The sequence below is a fragment of the Mastomys coucha genome, unplaced genomic scaffold (genome assembly GCF_008632895.1).
Source record: "Mastomys coucha isolate ucsf_1 unplaced genomic scaffold, UCSF_Mcou_1 pScaffold14, whole genome shotgun sequence".
In the NCBI taxonomy this organism is placed as follows: Eukaryota; Metazoa; Chordata; class Mammalia; order Rodentia; family Muridae; genus Mastomys; species Mastomys coucha.
This window is the reverse complement of record NW_022196896.1, coordinates 19,296,913-19,305,748: the sequence shown is the minus strand read 5'-3', so window position 1 is coordinate 19,305,748 and position 8,836 is coordinate 19,296,913. Positions and strand designations below refer to the sequence as shown.

General features: G+C 39.2%; 1 protein-coding gene across 2 annotated transcripts in view; it reads left to right on the top strand.

The window, feature by feature from the left end:
• The first annotated feature begins 8,569 nt into the window (after nt 1–8,569).
• Mmp16 (matrix metallopeptidase 16) overlaps nt 8,570–8,836 on the top strand; it is a 256,760-nt gene continuing 256,493 nt past the window's right edge. Inside the window, exon 1 of one of the 2 annotated variants that reach the window (XM_031366538.1) lies at nt 8,570–8,690. The gene's annotated coding sequence lies outside the window, so the exon portion shown is untranslated. Of the gene's footprint in view, nt 8,692–8,836 lie in introns of both variants that reach the window. The other variant, XM_031366539.1, reaches the window with a different exon arrangement.

Genomic DNA, 8,836 nt, shown 5'->3' with positions numbered 1-8,836 from the left:
TAGGGTAACTTTAATATTATTTCAAAAAATTCACTACATTTAATTTAATTATTGTGTATATATGTACACATATGTGTGTGTGTATATGTGCCAGGACACACATGGAGATCAGAAGACAAATTTCTGTATTTAGTTCCCTCTTTCCACCATGTAGGAAGAGTTTTCATTTTCCTGGCCTTGGATTTGAATTTCTGATACAATTGAAACAATGATAGACACTGAAGACAAAGGCTTTGTGCATGAAAAGTAAGAAATTTAAGAACTGGAATAGATGCACAGCTTCAAATTAATATGGATTTGCTTATCTTTTCCTCCCCCTAACAATGACCAGGATTACCAACATGTGCCATCATGTCTATATTTTATATGAGTTCTAGATCAGGTCTTCATTCCTACCCAGGCTGTACAAAGTGAACTATCTATCTAGTTAACTATTAGTACTTTGAAAGAAGAAAAAAGGTTTTGTATACCTCTAGAGTTGTGGACAATGATACTTATGTAATTTAACATAAACAGTCACTAATTTTTAAAATTGAAGATAATGGAAAAGCATAACCTTAATGTAAATGGATGGAGATACCTTTAAAAAAAAACTAGTAAAAGAACAGTAGAAACCTAATATATTCTTTAAGGAGATTGTCTTGGAGGGATGTTATAAATGCATGTAAAGAGGAAATTTTTGTTAGATTGTAAGTGCTGGGCTGTCTGCATTTCCACTGGTTTACCCAGAGCTCCAGCAGAGGCAGAACACAGTCTGTAATGGTGGTCTTCAGCCTTTGTTTTCCCTGGTGGGAAAAAGTAGGACCTGGAATGACAGCTGAGGCTTCTGGTCTCCTGTGTACTGATGCTGGTATGCTGGCATAAGAATAGGAGTTGGAAATGGAGTCTCCAGTCTGCACTACCTCTCAGGTGTCCAACAGGCCAGGTAAGCATGGGAAGACAGAGGGAGTGGCAAAGAGTACAGAGGGGCTGGAAAATTTAGGCATGGTTCTTTGCTATGAAGACTTGCCCATCCTTGAGGAAGAGATGGCCAAATTCTTTACTTGATGGGGGATGAGAGTTACACAGTGTGAACTAAGGATTAAATACCTTTTGTGGGAAGAAATGCCCGGGAAGGGAAGCTCATTGACTGAACACTAGCAGTCTATCTAGATACTTCATTAGCATGGAGAACTGTAGTTTTTTATGTTATGTGACTAATTGTCATGGTCCTCTCAGTGGAGTGTCATTGATACATGTTCCAGAGTAGGTAGAGGCCGGCAAAAAGTGGCCATGCTCCTATAGGTCTCAATTCTGAGATTTACATTGTTTGGGCTCCCTCATACTTACCAGTTCTGTGTGGTGGCACAGTCTACTTGCCCACACATTAAAATAGCCACTCTTCCCCACATGGACAAACACTAATTAACAAACATGCAGCAGACACTACCTTCATTGTCATTTTCAATTTTTCAATAGTGAGAGACAAGGACAGAATAATTTTGCCTATTCTAGTACAGAAGGATTTAAAGATAACAAAGATTGAAGAGTTTCAGAATGATAAAATGTACAATCAAAATACAAATATACTAGAACTAAGAATATCTGGTATTTGCTCTTTTTTTTTTATTATATCCTTGCTCAAATGTTATAAGTGCTGATATGGATTAATTTACTTTTATTTTTGATCCAAAAGATATAATAAAGAATATGTCACTTGGATGCTTGTTTTTCATTATTGTTGGAAATTAGCTCATAAGAGGTTTCATGAACTCCCCAAGTTTAGATTTCAATCCAATATCCCTACTGTAATGAAAAATTGTTTTACATTATACATTTTCATTGCGATTTTATGACTTTTAGTGAAAGTCAATCTAATTTCTATTCTGTTTTCTCTTTTTCCTTTTTTGCCTGTGAACTAATATAAAATACACTTAATACAGTGTAAAATAGTTTAAAGGGAGCTAATTTTATTTCCATAAAAATATTAAAACCTGATACTCTAAGGTTCTTCTTTTTCTGAATGATAATAAGCTTTATTGTGTTTTATCATTCTATTATGCCAATTAATAGCTAAGCAGCTCTTCCTTCCCAATATGTCTTTACTCAAAAAAATAACCAGTCACAGTTGGTCATTTCTGCCCACAAGCTATATATGTATTATGTGATAGACACAGGCTAGAATTATCTCTGATATATCATATTTATAAATTTCCTGGATCTTCTGTACATAAATATCACATTTAATTCTCAAACTACTTTATGTACCTAGAATCCCATAGTATAAAGACAATGAAGTAAGAAAGAATAAACTTTCCAATGCTATATGAATATCTAAAGGAATTATCAGTTCTCCTATCGGACCAACGAATTACAGTATGAATGTGATTTCTTATCAGATCTATTATTATGAAACCATGACATTATTTGTAATCAGGTATAGAATGTATGGCTCTTTTAAGAAGATTATTTAAGGAGAGGTCTCAGTAGAGTTAGCATGCAGGACAGTTGGAAACAAACAAACAAATAAAACAAAGTGCACTTGATACATAAAATCTCAGAGATGTTAACGATGTTAGACATGAACTGTAAAGAAGAACATAAATTTACAGGAACAACACTTACCTGCAATGCAGGTAAAAAAAAAATGAATCTGAGTATTAATGGACAGAATGACGCCATCGGTATTGGCTTCTGACTCAGTACAGAGCATAAATTAATAATAGTCAAAGATGTATTTACAGATTGGCTAAATAGTGGATCTAGCATGAAGTGAGGAAACTAAAGATAACAAACAAACAGAAGCACACACACAAAAACATTATAAAGAAAATGTGGCGAGCTTGTTTAAGGTCAAGCTGAGTTTTAAGTGAAAGTGATGATATGAATTTGTGATCAAAGAGTTGGATTTATGTGTGTGGAAACATCTGAAAATCATCAGAACGGAAGTATATGAGAAAATCTTACAAGCTAAGAACCTCTTCCCAGTAAAATGGTCAGAAGAGAAACAAGTTAGAATTCGAGTATCCACAACCCCTTATGGGTGCCATTGCCAAACCAGTGTCTCTAAGAAAGGTGCTAGAGTGTGGTTGGAGGAATGGCCTGGCCTTGACACAATAAGAGCAAGCACAGAAATTCCTAGTGACATAAAGTCCATTATTTCTTTTCTTCCCCAACATACTGGCTTCCACAGAGGTCTAAGCTAGCTTGGACCTCTGAAAGTCAAAGACTCCCAAATCTAAGGAATTTCAAATGAAAACAATATTAAATTTCTTCTTACCAGTAGTAAGAACCTAACCAATCTGAATTAGTTTATCTGAATTCATCTAACATTTATCATCTCATATCTTTAGTAGTTAGTTTTTTATGGACATTAATGAGTGTTTAATGAAAGAATTAACAAAGGAATAAATGACCAAAAATTTGGAAAACATACAATTGTGGACAAGAAAATAGAAAATAAATCAAGGAAACAGAGTAAAATCAAGCTATTCACTGGAATGAAACAAGAAGTTTTTTTCCTTTCCCTCTCTCTCTCTCTCTCTCTCTCTCTCTCTCTGTCTCTCTCTCTCTCTGTCTCTTTCTGTCTCTGTCTCTCTCTCCTTCTGTGTGTGTGTGTGTGTGTGTGTGCTTGTGTGATTTGATGTGCTCCTTCATGCATGTGGATACATATGCATGCAAAACATTGGTACCATGATGTCTTCTTCACTTGTTTCTCCACCTAATTTTTGGAGACTGGATCTCACTGAACCTGGAACTCACCCTTTCAGCTGTATCAGTTGGCTAGTTGTCACTTTAGTTCTGAGTTTACCAACTATGTCTGGCATTTATGTGGGCACAGAGTATCCAGGATCAACTCCTTTTGTTTGTACAGTAAACATCTTCTCTACTGAACTCTTCTTCCAATTTTGTTTTTGTTTTTTGTTTTCTGCTTTTGTTTTGTTTTGAGTCAGAGTTTCTCTGTGTAGCCCCAGCTGTCATCAAACTCATTTTGTAGACCAGGCTGGCCTTGAATTCAGAAATCTGCATGTCTCTGCCTCCCAAGTGATAGGATTAAAGGTGTGTGCCACCACTGCCTGGTTTATTCTGATTTTTTAATTATCATGTAATAAAGAATTTTACCCAAGATGTGTTGTCACGGAATACTATGCTATACAAAATAATCAGTCATGTAAGTACCTTCAGCCCATATGGTTGTATTTCCAAGGAAATGAGTATCATTTTATTTCGGTATCATAACTTACAGAGCCAGCCAGCAACTTTACTCAAAGTATGATGTTACAAATATTATGGACATGGATTCAGTGCAAGGATTTCCACTGTGGGCAAATGCTAGAACTGGGCATCCCAGTTTTTATGATGGTGAGTCAACAGAGCTAGTGGATTCAGCAAGTATGCATGTCTGACAACTTCTTAAGCCTTAAAGTTTCATCCTGACAGCAAATTTAAATAACAAGGTCTTATTTGCATATGCATGCCCCCTGCAGTAATAGTATGCCAGTGGCTTGACACTAATTTGGTATGCATTGGATTTTGTATTTTATTTATTTAAAAGTTTTATAGTTCTAACTGATGCAAATAAGGAAAGAAGTGCACATATTGGTGCAGTAAAGGTTATAATTTAAGAAATATGGTTCAATGGTGTTTATGAAGAATAAAATTTACCTCTATTGTTTTTTAGACAATCATAATCATCCTCATGACATGTTGATGTCATAGAATTGCTCACTTTTTACTAGCTGCCATTGTTCTCTGAAACGATGTAGGTATTATTTGCTTTTTCAGTCTCCATACTTGCCATATGACAATGTATTGAATTGCCTTTGGCCTTTGTCAGGGGTAATTACACTTTCTTATTAGTTTTCTCTCCTCTGTTTTCATTAGTCACAGGCAATTATGGGATTATTAGTTTTCTGAAATTCTTATAAGACAGAAAGCATATGATAGAAAAGCTCACACAGAAGAAGACAGGAATTGCAGCAAAAGATTTCATTTATATCCTGAAGGGAAGGATGATAATATTTTAATTTACTGTAGATAGGTTAAAGAGTTCTCTGAGAAGAGCATTAACTAAAATCAAATATTAGTGAATATGAGAGCAGGGTGTTTCCTATATCCCTGGACCTTAAAAGGAAAGAGTCAGTAGACTAGAAATGGAATAAAGAATTCATGACCATAAAATCAGTACCTATCCTTAGGGTTTTAGCTGAATGCATACCAGGTGTTAATATACCAAACTTATTAGGGAAATGTGACAAAATGCCTACAAAGATATTTTAAAAGACACAAGATACAAGAAGTTTGAGAAGGTAAGTTTTCATAATTCACAAACTACATAAATGCAGAACAAATTCAATGACCTCTTTCTATAAATTTCTTCAGAGTAAAGCATAAGGCTGAATCTAGCATGCCTTGCTCTTCTTGTTCCTCATCCCAGTGACCTCTAACTTTGACTGTTAAACATGCTTCAGCCTTTACCCTTTACACAATGTCCATACTTCTATAGATGCCTGCTTACATATTCATTGCTTCACAGCACAACAGGTCTGAAATGTCTTTCCTTTTCTTATCTTCCTAACTTCCAAGATTCTATGAGAATCACTTTGTGACATTTTCTCCAGATATTGTGGAGGGAAATCATACCTGCATTCTTACAGTGTTGTGATAATTAATATCTTCACTGAACTATGTATCCTGAAATGAGATTGTATCTTTTTGTTTTTCTGAGACAAGATTTTTCTGTATAGTCCTGGCTGTCCTGGAACTCACTTTTTAGGCCAGGCTGGCCTGGAACTCAGAGATCTGCCTGCCTCTGCCTCACAAGTGCTGAGATTAAAGGCGTGTGCCACCACCACCATCTGGCTGAGATTATATCTTATGGTCAACTGTTTGTAAAATTTCAAATGCTTTTTCATTCATTGTTCACTGGTGAATGTTCATCTTTCAGATTAATAAATGTTTGCAAGTAATTCCACTTTTTATTATTTTTATTGTTTATACATTTATTAATTCATGTTTTGAAATCCATTTTTCCCTTAAGATTATTATTTGAAGGCATAGGTTTTTGAGCTCATTTCATGTATTCAGCCATTCTAATTTGATTATATTTGAAATTTTGTGTTATAATCTCTTTATAACCAGTTTGTTCCCATAGCAAATCTCATGACTAATTTTAAAGATGCCCTTCTCTTGATATGTATTTATATTTATCTGATTGATTTCTTACCTTTATATATGATGCACCCTTTACATACTTCCACATATAAATGTCACTCTCTCTTCTTTGCAAGTTTCCCTAGAGAAATGCCTCCTTGCTCATCTGGCCCTACCCTCTCTTCCACTTCCTTGATAACTGTCCTCTAATATTCTGGTTCATTTAGTAAGTCCTTAACAAATTAGAGCTCTTTCCTCAAATAGTTCTTTTGGAAATGTGTTTCAGTATTTCCTCAGTACGAGATGACTAAACGTTTTAAAGCTTTTATTACCATCATCTTTGCTGTCTAATTTTGCATCTTGTTAGATATATGACATACAAAAATGTTTATATGTGTATGTGCATATGCATGTGCACATGCCATGTCGATAATGTCATTCAAATGGCAAAGGAGAATATCAGCCTTCTCTATTGCATACCACTTTAATACCTTGAGAGCTTCTCTCATGAACTTACAGTTCTAGGATTTTCTTCTTCAGCTTGACAGGAGGCCAGCAAGTCCCAACAATATATACAAAATCAAGGATATTGACAAATTCAATGAAATACTATGACAGGAAACATTCTGCAAATTTTAACTGGCTCCAGTATGTGGGATAGTCTCTTAATATGTCTTCATTACACACACACACACACACACACACACACACACACTCAAAAACACATACACATGGCATATTGTTAGAAAGGGCTCTCCGAGTCTCAACTCACTAGGCTGGGTTTATGTCCCACAGGTTTTAACAAAGCAGTAACAAGAAACTTCTAGCCTTCAGCCCCTTCCTCCACCCTCCAAGTTTCATATACAAATTATTACTGTCAAATGCAGTACGTGGAAAGCTATTTTTTCCAACATTTTCCATCTGTTTATTAAACGTGACCTCTTGTGTTCTGCTTCTTGCTTTACTGACTGGCCATGAAATCCGTCTTGTCTGTTCTCTCTTCTGTTTTGTCTAGGCAGCTGTCCTGTACCTTGAACAGTGCTGGCCTTTGCTTGGATTGCTTTTCACTCCTGTGTGCTCCTCTTCCCCTCTACTGGCTGCCAAGGAGAAGCACACTTATTGGCCTTGCCCCCAGCCAGCCCTGCCCTACTCCCTTCCCCCTTTCTCTCCAACCAGGAGTCACCTGCCAAGGGCTGGTATTTGCTGCCTCCCCTGTCCACCTCCTCACACTGCCTCTGTTCAGCTCATTTTTTCCACCCTCTTCTGAACTTCTCTGGCTCTGTTTGTCAGCCTGGCATACCGCAGTTTCTCTCCAGCTCCTGCAGTTCTCTGGGCTCCCCCCAGACTCCCACCCCTCTCTGATTTGCTTCCAGCATCTTCCTCCTGCCCATGTCAGATGTTCATATCCATAACCCCCACCCCCAACACCACTGAGGTGGTGAGTGTTCCCTTTCCTCAGCTTCTATCCATGCTCTACAGCTGCCTGCACTCCAGTGACTCCACCTCTTTTCTCAGATGTATTAAAGACCTCATCTTTGGAATACCAGCATTTTGATGAGTGTTCGCTCATTTGATGAGAATAGTTTCATGCTGACTCTGGTTTTGACTGGTCTCCTACCAAAAACCTATGTCTATTCCTGGAGCTTACAAGCCCTCTGCAACGATCCTGGGAGATAGCAGGCCACAGAACTAAGGGATCCTAACAAAGTTTTTGATGGCAGAAATTTGCCAGCTCCATCTTACAAACTTGGGGAGTCCCAGTAATTGACCCAGACTACCAAGCAACACACAGGAACCTGGGTGTACTTCTGATTTCCAGCGCTAGGCATCTTTTTGAACATCTTTAACTAAGATGCTGAATACCCTTCAAGATCAGGCCTGGGCAGCTCCTCAGCTTCCACCCGGGTCTACAGCCCAAGCCCCACCCAAGTTCTGGTTGGGGAGGGCCGCACTTGTTTTTAGATGCCTAGGCAAGGAGCAAGAGAGGTGTAGTAAGAATGGATTCTCCCGAGCCCTAGGTATCAGACATCTGGATGAGGGACAGGTAATAAGGAAAAAAGAGTTCATCACGTACCAGGGCCTTTTGCAAGGGCCCGGTACCCAATCCAGTGCGCCAGTATGTAAAAGGCATCCTTCCTTGAGTCGTCTCCTTTAAGAAGCGCGCCTGCGTGTGTTTCGGGTGAGTGTGCCCGAGTGTGTGTGTGTGTGTGTGTGTGTGTGTGTGTGTGTGTGTGTAGGTCCGAGCGCGTGCTCGCGCGTGTGTGGTTTGAGTGTGTGCGCGCGCGGGGCCCCCAAGATCCCCGCAGACCCCGGGAAGGAGGAGTTATGTAGATTACCGATGAACATTCTGGAGGGGAGCAGAGAGGAGGGAAGGAGCAGCGGAGGCAGTGAGCTGGGAGCGGCTGAGGCCCTTCCCGCAGAAACTGGGGGCACCGGCGGGCGGCGTAGGAGGTGGAGAAGGCGGAGGACGCACGGGTTGGAGGCGGCGGCTGCGACTCGGCGGCGCTGGGAATCGGAACCGCGGGTGAACTTGGGCGCCACATTCCGGGCGACGGCCGGGTGAGGATGGTGAACACTTGCAGCCGCTGACCCTGCCTTTCCTCTCTTTCTCCCTGCTGACGAGCCTGGCGCCCATCCCCACCCCTGGACCCGTGGGTGAACCTGCAAGCCTCTACCCACCCCAGGACTGGATTTTTTTTTTTTT